General features: G+C 28.3%; 1 protein-coding gene across 1 annotated transcript in view; it reads right to left on the bottom strand.

Moving 5' to 3' along the window:
- LOC129953363 (uncharacterized) overlaps positions 1-13,657 on the bottom strand; it is a 55,527-nt gene that overhangs the window by 30,598 nt on the left and 11,272 nt on the right. The window contains exon 2 of the mRNA XM_056066496.1: positions 8,060-8,093. The gene's annotated coding sequence lies outside the window, so the exon portion shown is untranslated. The remainder of the gene's footprint in view (positions 1-8,059; positions 8,094-13,657) is intronic.

Below are 13,657 nucleotides of genomic sequence, written 5' to 3'. Positions count from 1 at the left end.
AATCACCTAGAAGTAAAATATTGGTGTCAGAGGAGGACAAACTGATAAATCGCTATAAACAGACTCTAAACTTTTTGGAGGAATATAAACGTTTAAAATAAAAATAGTCTTAATCTGTACCATTAATACTTTACACAGGCCAGTTCAATTGAAAGTTAAAACGGAAACGATACAGAGGAAGAGAAATGTGATTTTTTTTATTGCTATGAGGACACCTGTCATGTATTTGTTTGAAACTTTTAACCCTCTAAATTGTTTCACTGATGACACATACATATTCGTTTTTACATTCCCATCCTTGTCCTTCGGATGTAGATTATTAAACGGTAGCGTATGATAAGCTTATTAAATTCTGGTCTTGACAGCATTGTCCAATGGGAAATCAAAGTGTAGAATTGAATGCTTCGAAAATTCAATGACGCCTACCGTCACAAAAGCGTAACTCTCTCCCAATGCCACTATCCATTGGTGGTACCTGCATCGAGAAACCATCAAACCATCTCTTGCTTAGTGTTGACCCCTTATAATCTGGCTATAATGTATGAAGCCTGCATTCGTCCGAATCTCGAGTATGATTTCCATATCTGGGCAGGTGCTCCAATAACACAGAATTGAAAAAACAGCTCTAAAAATGATAAGTGACCGTTGTTTAACTGAAGCTTTTGTATCTCTTGATCACCGCCGCGCCGGTGCCTGTCATGCCTGTCATTTTTTGATCGCTATTTTCATAAAGAATGCTCTTGCGAAATAGCCAGTTGCATTCCTTCCCTCAAAATATTTAACCGTAACGCCCGTTTTTTTTAGGAATACCCATCAGTTTACCCTTGAGCCTTGTTATGTATAGAGATTCTTTTTTAAGTCGCACTACACGAATGTGGAATGCTTAGCCAGGCTAAATATTTTCCACACATTACGCTGTCATTTGACATATAATATCAGACTTTCGAAGTTAATAATGAAACTTAACAGGGCTAAGTGGAGTACGTTTATATTTTTAATGTTAACACTTTAGTAAACGTAGAAATTTGATTTCATGTGTTATTGATTCGTTTTAAATTTTAAATCAGACCACATTAAAATATTCGTCTAAAAGCATAGGCTTGCCTAAACAAACGTAATTGGCAATAACTTATCTTTATCTATTGTTTAGTTGGTCCTGGTGAAAGGGTACTTAATTATCTAAAAGAAAAAACCTTGAATTATAAAAAAATTTAAATTCGTTGGAGCGTTTTATTTTTTAAATTAATTTGTTATATATATAAGATATGTGTTTCAATTTGAAATGCTTTTGGTACGCAGTTTTGTAGTCTACACGTTTTATATTGATATTTCCTTGAAAAATGTCGACCCATTTATGCGATATTGAATTTTGAAAGAAAATAAATTAAATGTTTTTTTTTTAATCCAACCAAATGACAATTACATTTTTGATCACCATTATTTAAACGGTATAACAACTTGTGCGGAAAAAATATGTTGAAATCAGATCATTAGTTCTTGAGAAAAGTTAAAAACAAAATAACCGTTCTATGGGGGAACCCTTCTGGAGCAATACAAATATATTTTTATTTATTGAAAGCCTAGTCAAGAAAATTTGTTTAGGGAAAATATAATGAAAATCTATCGGTTAATTTTTGAGGTTAACAACCAACGCACCATGGCAAAAGAAGAAGCTATATGCGAATGACTTCATCACCTAAGTCATATCTTCTCCTCAAAAATCTAGATTTTCAGGGAACTGAAGATCAACAGCAACAGAATAACGCCATACGCTGTCCTATGTAGAAAATGAGCTTTTGTGAAGCTTTTTTTATTCAAATAAAAACAAGAGACATACAACTCAAATGTAGTAAGGCAAAATGTATGTTTCATTGTTCGAAAGCACAGACAACCAGCTTGTCCTACAGTGTATGAAAGCATTTTTTTAAATTAATGCGTCATATCGTAAACAATACTATTTCAGAAATCTCGCCTAATTTATAGAAAACCACCTACTACCTACCAAAATTATATACGTTTGTATAACTCTACATCTGTATGCATGTCGGTTCGATTGTCTCAATATCTCCATTGTCAATATAACTGGCTAAGAGAAACCTTTTCTCTCATCCAAGAATAACTTTAATGGAAAACATAGATACGCGTTAACAGTATGCACATTGTGATTTTACATTTACATATATGCAAACAGAACTAGTTTGCATATGTGACACATTTTTCTTCAATTTCAGTGTCAATAAACTTGCCTTTCATTTCATGTCTAGCATAGAGCAGCAAAACTGGGTCCGTAGTAAAGCAAAAGAATAATAAAACAAAGGCAAACAAAAAACTGAATAAGGTTGACGAACTTTGTTTTTTTTTTTTTGTTATTACTTTTCGCTTTTTGGATGCTTTTAAGTGTGTCATAACATCATTTTATGGTATATTTTAATGTTCCTTAGACTTGGCATTCAAAGCGATTACCTATTTAAATTTTTTATAGCAATAGTAAGAATATTTGTCAGAACAACGAATAAAACTGTCAAGTTGGAAAATGTTTCTCATTAGACTGTAAAAACATACATTTTATTTGTTTTCAATTTCAATCCTTAATATTTAAGGTCATTCAAAGTCTGTATGTTATGTTTTCTGAACTTTGCTTTGTTCGTTTATTACAAAACCCTTAAAATTGAAATCGAAAGCGTTCCTATCAATTTTAAAAGATTACAATTCTACAATGAAACGTTTCGTCTGATAAAAATTATTTATAGAACTCAAAATTCGAAAAAATTAAAACTAAAAGAATCCAAGATCACGAAATTATCAATTTCCGAAAAGGCAAAATCTCGAAACTCCAAAATCACGAACATATATAATCCTTGTTGTATTTTATATAATTTTATATTATTTTTATTATTATTATTATTATTATTATTATTATTATTATTATTATTATTATTATTATTATTATTATTATTATTATTATTATTATTATTATTATTATTATTATTATTATTATTATTATTATTATTATTATTATTATTATTATTATTATTATTATTATTATTATTATTATTATTATTATTATTATTATTATTATTATTATTATTATTATTATTATTATTATTATTATTATTATTATTATTATTATTATTATTATTATTATTATTATTATTATTATTATTATTATTATTATTATTATTATTATTATTATTATTATTATTATTATTATTATTATTATTATTATTATTATTATTATTATTATTATTATTATTTTTATTATTATTATTATTATTATTATTATTATTATTATTATTATTTTTATTATTATTTGTATTATTATTATTATTATTATTATCGAGTTATTGCACTCTCTCAGCTACATGAGCTGGATCCTTGGATTCGGCTCGGAGGTTCGATGAGGAGGGAATTCATCCAATCTCAAGAAAAGCCGATTTTCATATCTAGTTTTTTTTTTTAATTTTTGTATTTACTTGTTTACTTTTTTTTATTCCCTAGTACAGAAATTTGAGCACTATGGGACAAGTTTGTAATATTATTGCTTTTTGTCCTATTCTTGCAGCTTCTTGATCGACTCCGATATGATTGCGGTTCTTCTTTAGGTTGTGAGATATTAATCCTTCAGCGGATATAACAATTGGATATATGTTAACCCTTTCCAGCTGCCATACTTATTTAATTCCGATAGCTAGATTTTCATATTTTTATTTTGTTATCTTTCCTGTTTCGGTTTTTTAGATGTTAGTGGTCAATTCTTAAAAGTTACATGTTTAATGGTAATTAAATTAATTTTTATTTCAAAGTTGATTTTTTTTTTAATTTATGCCTCACTCAATTATGTTTTTCTTTAAAATTGAAATGAGATTGATTGTATGAGTTTATGTTTGTGTTTGACTGAATTCAGATATTTACTTTGGTTTGGAATTCAGTTTTAAAAACACAACCAGGAGTCATAGAACTAAATACATTTAAAAGAAATGTCCATGGATCCATTCAGAAAAAAAAAACCTATTGGAAGCCAGGAGTGTAAGATAGTTGTTAAGGTATTTAATGCAAAACTGGAAGAAGCAGATAATTTGTTTCTTGAAAACTCAAGTGAATTACGAAACAAATTGGATTGTTTCAAGTCTCAGAATCAAAAAATCAATGCTAGTGTTCCCAAGGGCACCGTTTTGTCTCCAACTCTCGTCTTTATTTTCATAAACGATCTCTTATCTGCCACTTCTAATCCAATAAACTATTTCGCTGGCAGCAGTACCCTCAGATTTTCATGTTCATTTCTAATTCACAACACTGCCATTCGGAGTCATTGTCATTTTAAGTTCATTAAATTCCGATCTCAACAAAATTGTCCAATGAGGAATTATTAACCGTACAGAATTTAATGATTAAAAAACTTTATGTTGTCTCCTGTCGTTAAAACGTTAACTACTATCCATGGTTAATACTTGCGTCCAAGAAATTAATCAACTTTCAGTACTCTATATGTGTATCACAGATTACCTCATATGGAATGATCACATTTTCGATATTGCCAAAAATGTTGCTAGGTGCTTACGGTTTTTTTGACGGTGCAAGACATTTTGTACTCATGATCTGGCTGTAATTTAAAATATCATCATTCTTCCAAAGCTTGAATATAACTCGCATATCTAGGCAGGTTCCCAAAAAACAAGTTTAAATCTCTTTGATATAGTCCAAAAACAGGCTTTGAAAATGATAGGCAATATAACTAAAACGAAATATTTACACCCTCAAACACCTCAACAATGTTTATTACCTTCCGTTGTTTTATTAATATTTTAACAAACAAAGTTGTTTAGAATAACAAATGTTGCTTCCCTTGAGCTCAATTTCTGCAATTAACTGCTTATCAAGAATGTGAAATGCTTTAACCTTCTCAATCTGATATTTAAAACTTTAAGGCCAATGTACACTAGTATCTCCTCTTTAATCCTTTCCTATTTTCCTAAAACTTAAGCATGTTTAAGGTATTTAAAACCCCTTGATCGCGAGTTAATTAATATTAATTAAGACTGGACTAGACAAATTTGACACCGCAGCTTTTCGGTGTGTAATGTACAACTTCCACCAAGAAGAAAAAATTATGATGTCCCAAAAAATGTTGAGAGACAGAGTACAGGAAGATCTGAATCTTAACTTCAGTATTGTGTCTCTCAACAGGATTCTAAGAAGAAACGGATTTAGCTGCAAAATAAATACATTTCTTTGTGAAAGAAAATAAATTAAACTCATTCGAGTGGAGTGTCTAAGAAAAATTCAGGAATATAGAAGAAAAGAATATGACATATTCCCATAAGCCAAGTGGCTTGGGCTTAGGAATATTAGTTATTCAAATTTAGTATATGTAAATAAACCATTATTATTTAAATTATGTTTATTTTGTTATTATGTTTTTTATTTATTCTGAAATAAAAATGAATAATAATTAGTTTAGGATAAAACATTAATGTTAATTATTCCTTAAAATAATTTGTTTTTCAACTTTTCTCTCTGAAGAAAACATTAATTCCTAAAAACTTGTGGGTACCATTATTAAAACTTTAGGAGAATTTAATCTTAATAACTCGTAGGTAAATTAAAACAAACAATAATCCCTAAACGATTTATCAATTAGTCCGAACTTACAGGTGCTTTTTTATATTTAACCCCATTGTATTTTGTAATACATTTATCGGAAGATATTGTAATGGGTCCGATTTATCGAATTAAAAATTTTGACATTCCTCGACGTTTCAAGGTCCCTAGAGTTGAAATAAAAGTCTGTACATCCGTCCGTTCGTGCGTTGTTTTCCTCGTCCATAGCTCAAGAACCAGAAGAGATATCGATTTCAAATACATTTTGCTCTAGAGATAATAATGCAGAAAGGGCTCTCAAGAAAATTGCGTGGGTAATTTTTTTTAACATAGCAGTTTTAAAAAACGGTGAACATTTTGGTTACCCCTAAAGTTTTATGTGATATAGATAGACTTGAATTAAATTTTATATTATATATTGTAACGTGATAGCAAACCAGTATATTTTTGAAAAAAATAAAAAAAACAATTAAAGGTTTTATAAATAAAACAAAAATTGTCACCTCGAAAATTTAACGAATAAAAATGATTTAATCTCCAAAACATTGTGTGCAACGAAAAATAGCGTTTTTGACATCTGGTAAAATTTTGATAAAAATCAAATAAATAGTTTTTTTTATACAAAATAAAAACCTTTTATATAAAATCCTTTTTATAAAAAAAAAACTGACAATTCGATTTTTCTCAAAATTTAACCAGATTTTGAAAAAGTTATTTTTCGTAGCACACCATTGTTTTGGAGATAAAATCATTTTTATTCGTAAAATTTTCGACGATACATTTTTTTCAGTGTTATTGAAACATCGCACGCACCTTGAAACATCGAGATATGTCAAATTTTTCAATTTGACAAATAGACCCATTACAATAACTTCATATGGGAAGTTAATAAAGAGTTCTGATCCAGGTTAAGTTATACGTTCCAAACATTATCTTTTTTGAATGTTCTAATAATAATTATTTTTTGTCTAAAAGCCATGACTATTTCATAAAAGAATTTGGATGATTACCAAAAAAGTGGCCAAGTTTTGGCAATTTCACTATAAGTTAAGTTCTTAAATTAAAAAAAAAAAAACCTTCAAATATGACATCACCTGAATTTAGAAAATTTAAAACCCTTCCCACAATACATTTAATCTTAAGTCTCCCCACAGCAATTTAAAAAAAAACAACATCGTTCAAAAAAAGTAAATACACCGCATCGAATTATTGTTGGATTTCGCATTTCTTAATTGACATAGTGTCAAAAAAAAACAAGTTAAACAAATGGGTGTAGAAGGGTAAAACGTACGAAAGATTCCGGTCTTTATATGGAGTGTCTTTGGTTTACAATTTAAGATCTGTTTTTTATCCATAAATCTGTGAAAGACAAATACTCCATAACATATTTCATTAAAAGAAATACCATCTTTATTTAAATGTAAACGGAGCTATAAGCAAATGTCACCCTACTTTGTGCTGCTGTGCGATCGTAGCAGCGATAATGAAAACAACGGCCGGTGCCTTGTATTTATTTGTTTTTTTTTTTTATCAGAGAATTTTGTGTATCTTTCAAAATTAAAGATATGATCAGAGAAATTTAAAGACACCTGCGCAGTAGATTGGTCAACTTATTTGGTTGAAGCCATAGTTCAACAACACAATATAAAGATATAAAGACTTCGTACGTATCACCCTACAAACCCCATTTGTTTACTTTGATGTACATATTTGTAATGTCGATGAAAAGATGTAAATTTCATTAATAACAATATAAGATATATTAAATTAAATTTTTGTAAATTCAGAATTTCATTATTAAATTAATTATAACCGAAATTTTTATTTTTTACCCTGAAGTAAAATTTTTGTCTGAAGATTGCACCTCCCCGATAATACGGAAATATAGATTCTCATCCCATACCATTTGCTATTCTTTGGGCCCAATCTCCCAATACTCACTCTAGGGTTTTGGTAAAACTGATAACAAATGATCTTTATTTCTTTTTTAAGTTAATATTAATTCGTTAATTTGTTGAACAGAAAAAAAAGGAATTTTAGCTTATTTTAAAAGCAGTTGTTTCTAAAAACCATCGTATTTATGGACAAACATTTTCATTAAGATCGTAGAACATAATTAGTGCATTCAAAAAATTCTCAACAACAAACATGTGGTTTTTCAATTACCACAGCATGCATTGGTGCGTTACCCTGTTCACTCATCTTAGTTGAAATTCTGATTTCATTCATCCTTAGTACGAAAATTCAGCGATTTAGTACTACTTGATTTAAAATTAATTTCTTATAATAAATTATATATAGATTTCTCATGTTATTTAAATAAACTTAAGTGAATTATTAAAAAATAAGAATTATTAAGAACAAAAACAATCTGTGGCCATATTGACAAAGAAATAAACGCAATATATAATTATTTCACAGAATGCTATGATTTACCTTAATAAAAAAAGGAAGTTCTTACCAAAAATGTAGATTCCCACGATATAGAATGCCTCCTAAAAAAGAAAGAAATATCAGCTATAAATTCGTAACACAAAAATGTAAGAAACAAGAATATCCAAACAAAATTTAAAAAATGATGCTCACGCTCGCCTGGCATTTCCCAACCCAAGCCTAGCACACAGAGACAACGAACGTCTTACAAAAAAACAATTAAATTGAAATTCTCAATAAAAAAATTTCTAGAAAATATGAACTAAGTGAACACGTTCTAATTTCAAACCCAATTTAACAAATTGTCAAATAATTTTGTTTCTTGTATTGCTCATACATCTTATAATTTATGTATTATTTATTATTTTTTGTATTAACAATACTTTTTATATTGTTTATTTATGCATCATTACATGTATTTTTGGTTTATTAATTAATTGATGCATCTAATTATATATTCATTCTATTGTCTACTTATTTTTTTTTAAATACATTTTTTCTCGTTTACTTATTTATATATATTTATTTATTTGTTTATGTATTTATTTGTTTTTTTTTATTTGTTTATTTATTTATTAACTTAATTATTTATTCACTTGTGTATTTATTTATTTATTTGTTCGCCTATTTATTTATCTATATATTTATATATTTATTTTTTCACTGATAAAAAAAAATCATCAGAAACTAGTTACTATTAAATCTAAGCATAACTTATATGTGATATAATTATGAACAAAATTAAAATGAGGTTTTTTTCTTTGCAATGTTTTCCTTCAAGCTTATAAATATTAAGATATACACATGCTGTTTAAAAATCTTGTTATTATTTTTCAGTATTAAGATACAATGTGATACAACGTATCTCTGTGCTCTGCAATGACTTTAAAATATTGTAAGCTCTGTAAATTTCTTTTTGCCAATAAAAAAATATCTAACGACATGCACTTAACTAAATTTTAATTTAAAATCATAAGCAGTTACTTAGATACAGTATTCAAAAAACATTTCCCAACATAGTAGAAACTGTAAATTTTGAAAAAAGTTAGATCATTCGGAAGAAAGGAAACAAACCGAAAAATTAAATTATAAAACTATTACCTGTTTAATTTAATTCATTTGTTCCTTTTACAAAAATGAGAAAAGTGAAGTAAGGAGAAAAATAGAAAACGTTTTGCTATACAAAGTCCTGAATTTCGTTTCAACTAAAGAAACTATATTAAGTAGCTTGAATATTGGAACACATGACACATGAAGAATTAACTTAATTATAACCAAAACAAATTTCAAATAGTCAAACTAATCTTATTTAGTTATTTATAAAAGATTTACGTGATAAAAATTGTTAAAAGTAAGTATAATTACGACCGTAATTTTTGTCCAATAAATAGCTGACTATTACTACGGTAACGGTGTGCGTGCAAATTTGGCGATAAAGAATAAATATTTGAACAGCTTAATCTTAATAATTAAAGAACAATAAGAAACTCTACTGATTTTGAAATCCAGGAGAATCCAAAAGTTAAATTGAAATATTTATGTCAACAGTTTTTGAAAAGTTTGCATGAAAACTCAATATTAAAAAAAATATGTTCTTCAAAATTGTCTAATGCTTTAAAATGATTTTAATTACATCATATAGAGACCGGTTATCAGTAAAATTTGAAACAGGAGGAATCTGAAATGTTTTGCTGATGAGTGTTTATAGCAATCAGTAAATTTTGGTATTCATTTGTTTTTTATCGTTTGTTCCTCTGTGAAATTAAGTTGATTTTATCATGAGTCGTGCAAAAAATAAACAAAATTATTGATTTCAACAGCTTTGAGTATAATAAATAAAAGAGCTTCTCAAAAAATACCAGGCCTTCCCAAGACAAGAGATATATCGATCATAACATCGAGCTTCGCGCTTCAGACAATTTGTTTACTGTTGCTTTCATCAGTATTTTTTAAATGATGTGATCGGAGCAGTAAAAAATTGGATTTTTGTTTGGTTTTTGGCAGTCGGCTTAAATTTTATCATTAAAAAAAATTAAAATGGATTTAAAAATTAAATAAAACTTTAAAATGCATCGTTTCCTGTTTCAAAAAAATACTTGCATATAGGATTCATTTTATTGCATAAATCTTTCGCTAGTAACAAGTCTGTAAGATGTTCAAAATCTAAAAACTAAAATTTTACTGATGGATTTTACTGATACAATAACCTGCTCCATAGTCCTACTAATTCTTAATCGAACAATCAAAACTAGATGGTTTACTTTTGTCAAAATTGTTAAAAATACTTTTATATTTTAATCTGTTGGGTATTTATATAAGCTTGTTTTAATAAAAACAGTGGTTACATTTAAATAACAGTGTATGTACGGGGGACATGCGGCATCTCTGTAACTACTGCCGATTGTCAATTTACTGGTATTCGGAATTAATTTAAATCTTTTGACTATGTACCAAATGGTGAAGTCACTTATCTTAGTTTTAAAACTTATGTGATGTGCCTGGCTTACATTAATATAATATTAATATAATCGTACAATTTACTATAGTATGCGGGCTCGGTAGTTATAATGCTTCGAAATCTAAAAAAAATAAAACTATGAAAAGTGATAAGTAATGTGATACTTAAGGGAATATCTAAAGAGGAGTTAGTTTTCACCACCTTATTCCAATTGGTATATTTTCTAACACCATAAATAGATTCCAGCATTTTATTTTAAAATTTAAAGAAACTTGAGTGCATATGTACCTACGTACGTATCCTAGAATGGAAGAAATAAAAATAAACAAACTAAGTAACAAAAACATTCTAATAAAGAAATAAATCAAAAACACTCTATATGAAGATAAAAATCCTTCGTAGTATCACCCTCCAAAACATATTTGTTTACATTGTTGTATTTGCAATGTGGACGATTTAAACGAGAAAAATGTACGTGTTTTCACGCATACCTAGAATCAACTACTAAGTTGTGGGAAATTTCATAAAATCGGAGGAGAAATGACACGCACACTAAGAATAAGTTTATTAGACTGATTTCCGGATTAGCTTGTAGGCAAACCAAGATGTCTACCGAGGATTTATATCTTCATATAGTGTTTTTGATATAAATCCTCGGTAGCCATCTTGGTTTTCCTACAAGCTAAACCGGAAATCAGACTCATAAATTCATTCATATGCGTGTAATTTCTTCTCTAATTAATTAAATTTCCCCTAAAAACTCAGTAGACGATTCAATGTATGCGTGAAAACACGTCAATTTCTCTCGTTGAATTCCACCACATTACAAATACAACAATGTAAACAAATGGGCTTTGGAGGGTTATACGTACGAAGGATTTACATCTTCATATAGGTGCTTTTGCTAAGTAAAACATTACAAGAACAACACAATATACATATGTATGTGTAAGATATAAGAGATAAAAGAGATGCGTAATACAGGAATACAATAACAATATCCATAAAACAAAAGGAGGACAAAAATATTGCAGCAAAAAAATAACCCTGAAAGAAAAAGAGATGTGTGAAATAGTGTGTGCTTAAGTTTTTATGAGAGGTAGAAAAGAAATTAATTGAAAAGCTTTTTATGCTGCAGCTCTTACTTTTGGTCTATATTTTTTGAAGCTTTGTAATAGAAACACTCTATATATATATGTATTAGAGTGTTTTTGCTTTTTAAGTTGACTCTCTTAATTCTTCCACTTTGTATTGTATGTATGGAAAGTTTTGCATTCGTTAAAAATGTCGAACTTGAAATTTTAATCAAACATGAAATTATGATTCGATGGTAGAGAAGTCGAAAAAAGTGAATCCCGCGATTCCATCTGTCTGGCTGTCCTCGCCAATACAGCTTAAACCATAGGTCAGTTCTGTCCAAACTTGTAAATTATGGTTTTAAAAACATTCACGTCAGGTTTTTTCACACTTTCTTAAGATCAAAAATAACAGTAATCCCAATACAAATTCTTTGGTCAAAAATCGACAGTTCGATTTTTCTTAAAAATGGCCCGATAGATTTTTATTAAATATTCTCTAACATTCTTTTCCTCAACTGGGCTTCTTTTGATATAAAAAATATATTTTTGAATGAAACTGTTATTTTGTGTATACATTTTGACGGGATCTGTCTGCTTAGAGAAAAGACTACTTGCATAAAAAACAGTGTAGTAGATATAATTGTCTTTCTGTTATTTTAGTTTTAATTCGTCTATTGTTCGTTAAAAAAATCAATTTGAATCTAATTTTTGAACAACCTTATTTTATACATCGTTACATCTACACACATAAATTTAGGCTTCAATTGCAGTTGATTAATTTGCCTTAAAATCGTAAAATATTATTGTATTAAAACAAATCTTTTTCACCGTAAAAAATACCTACTAATAAGCGGTTTTTCTGATTTTTGGACATCTTGCGTTTTTCGCTCGGTGTCGGAAACTTGGATTATTAATAAGGCTGACATCAAAAATAGGTAACCAACAAATCAGAACTACCAGCATACAGTAACTGGACCAATGGTTGTCTTTTATATGAAAACAGATGTGCTGTTTCTTTTTAAAAAATAAATACTTGGAAATAGAAGTCATCTAATTGCATCAATATCTTTCTTAAAATAACATTCTAATGATAAATGTTACTGACCCTCAAAGATGGAATTCGTACAGAATCGAAACAAATGTGTGAATTAATGATGGGGGTTTTCGAGGAAAGGATACCCATGGCCACCATTTGGCTAATATCGTTTTTCATGCATACATTCCTCTTTAAAATAAAATTAACGCTCATTGATTTCTCTTAAAAAAAATCTATTCTTGAATAAACTCATAAATAAAGAACTAGGTTAAATAAAGTTGTAAAAATACTTCAATCCAAAGTGGAAAGTCACAATAGAAAATGAATTCACTTCCATACCAACAACAACAACAAACTGAAAAGTATGTTACCTATCACCTTACTTACAAGTTACAAATATATAAAAAGAAAACAAACAATAAGAAGGATGAAATAAAACTAAAGAACTAGCTATTCCCTGTGCAAAGCCGAAGTCGAACAGTGGGTCAGAGTCTCATACTCATAAAAGAGGAAAACCAAAAACAAACTTGAATACAAATGCAAACAGTTATTTATATGCGCCCATGTTGTAAAAGTGTGCATAGGAGAAAGTGTTATGGCCAATCTAACTACACAGCAAATGTGCATTTTATATCACACAAAAAAGCTTTCGGCTTGGCCTACAAAATTGTATATATAAAACTTCTAAGCCGTTATTATTTATGCCTGTTTTTTATTCTTATTAACAATTCGCAATTCTTTTTGTTATTCAACATGCCAAATTTTTGATCAAAATCGTTACATTGTTGTGATTTTTACATTAAAATATTTCTTTAAGAGTAAAATAAAATAAATAACACTATATTTTCCTCGATGAAATATTTTCAAACGAGAAAAATATGGAATATGTAAACTACATATATGTAAATAATTATGTAGACAAACACGCTGTCAAATACATTGACCATAGTGTCAAAAATGCATAATACATTTAAATACTTTTTTCAACTTTTATTGAACTAGAAACAAACCGTAGTCTTTTTTTAAGGTACTCTTTGTACGTTCGATTCGATA

Source organism: Eupeodes corollae, chromosome X (assembly GCF_945859685.1).
Source record: "Eupeodes corollae chromosome X, idEupCoro1.1, whole genome shotgun sequence".
In the NCBI taxonomy this organism is placed as follows: domain Eukaryota; kingdom Metazoa; phylum Arthropoda; class Insecta; order Diptera; family Syrphidae; genus Eupeodes; species Eupeodes corollae.
Note: the sequence above shows the minus strand (reverse complement) of the source record. Positions and strands in the feature narration are given on the sequence as shown.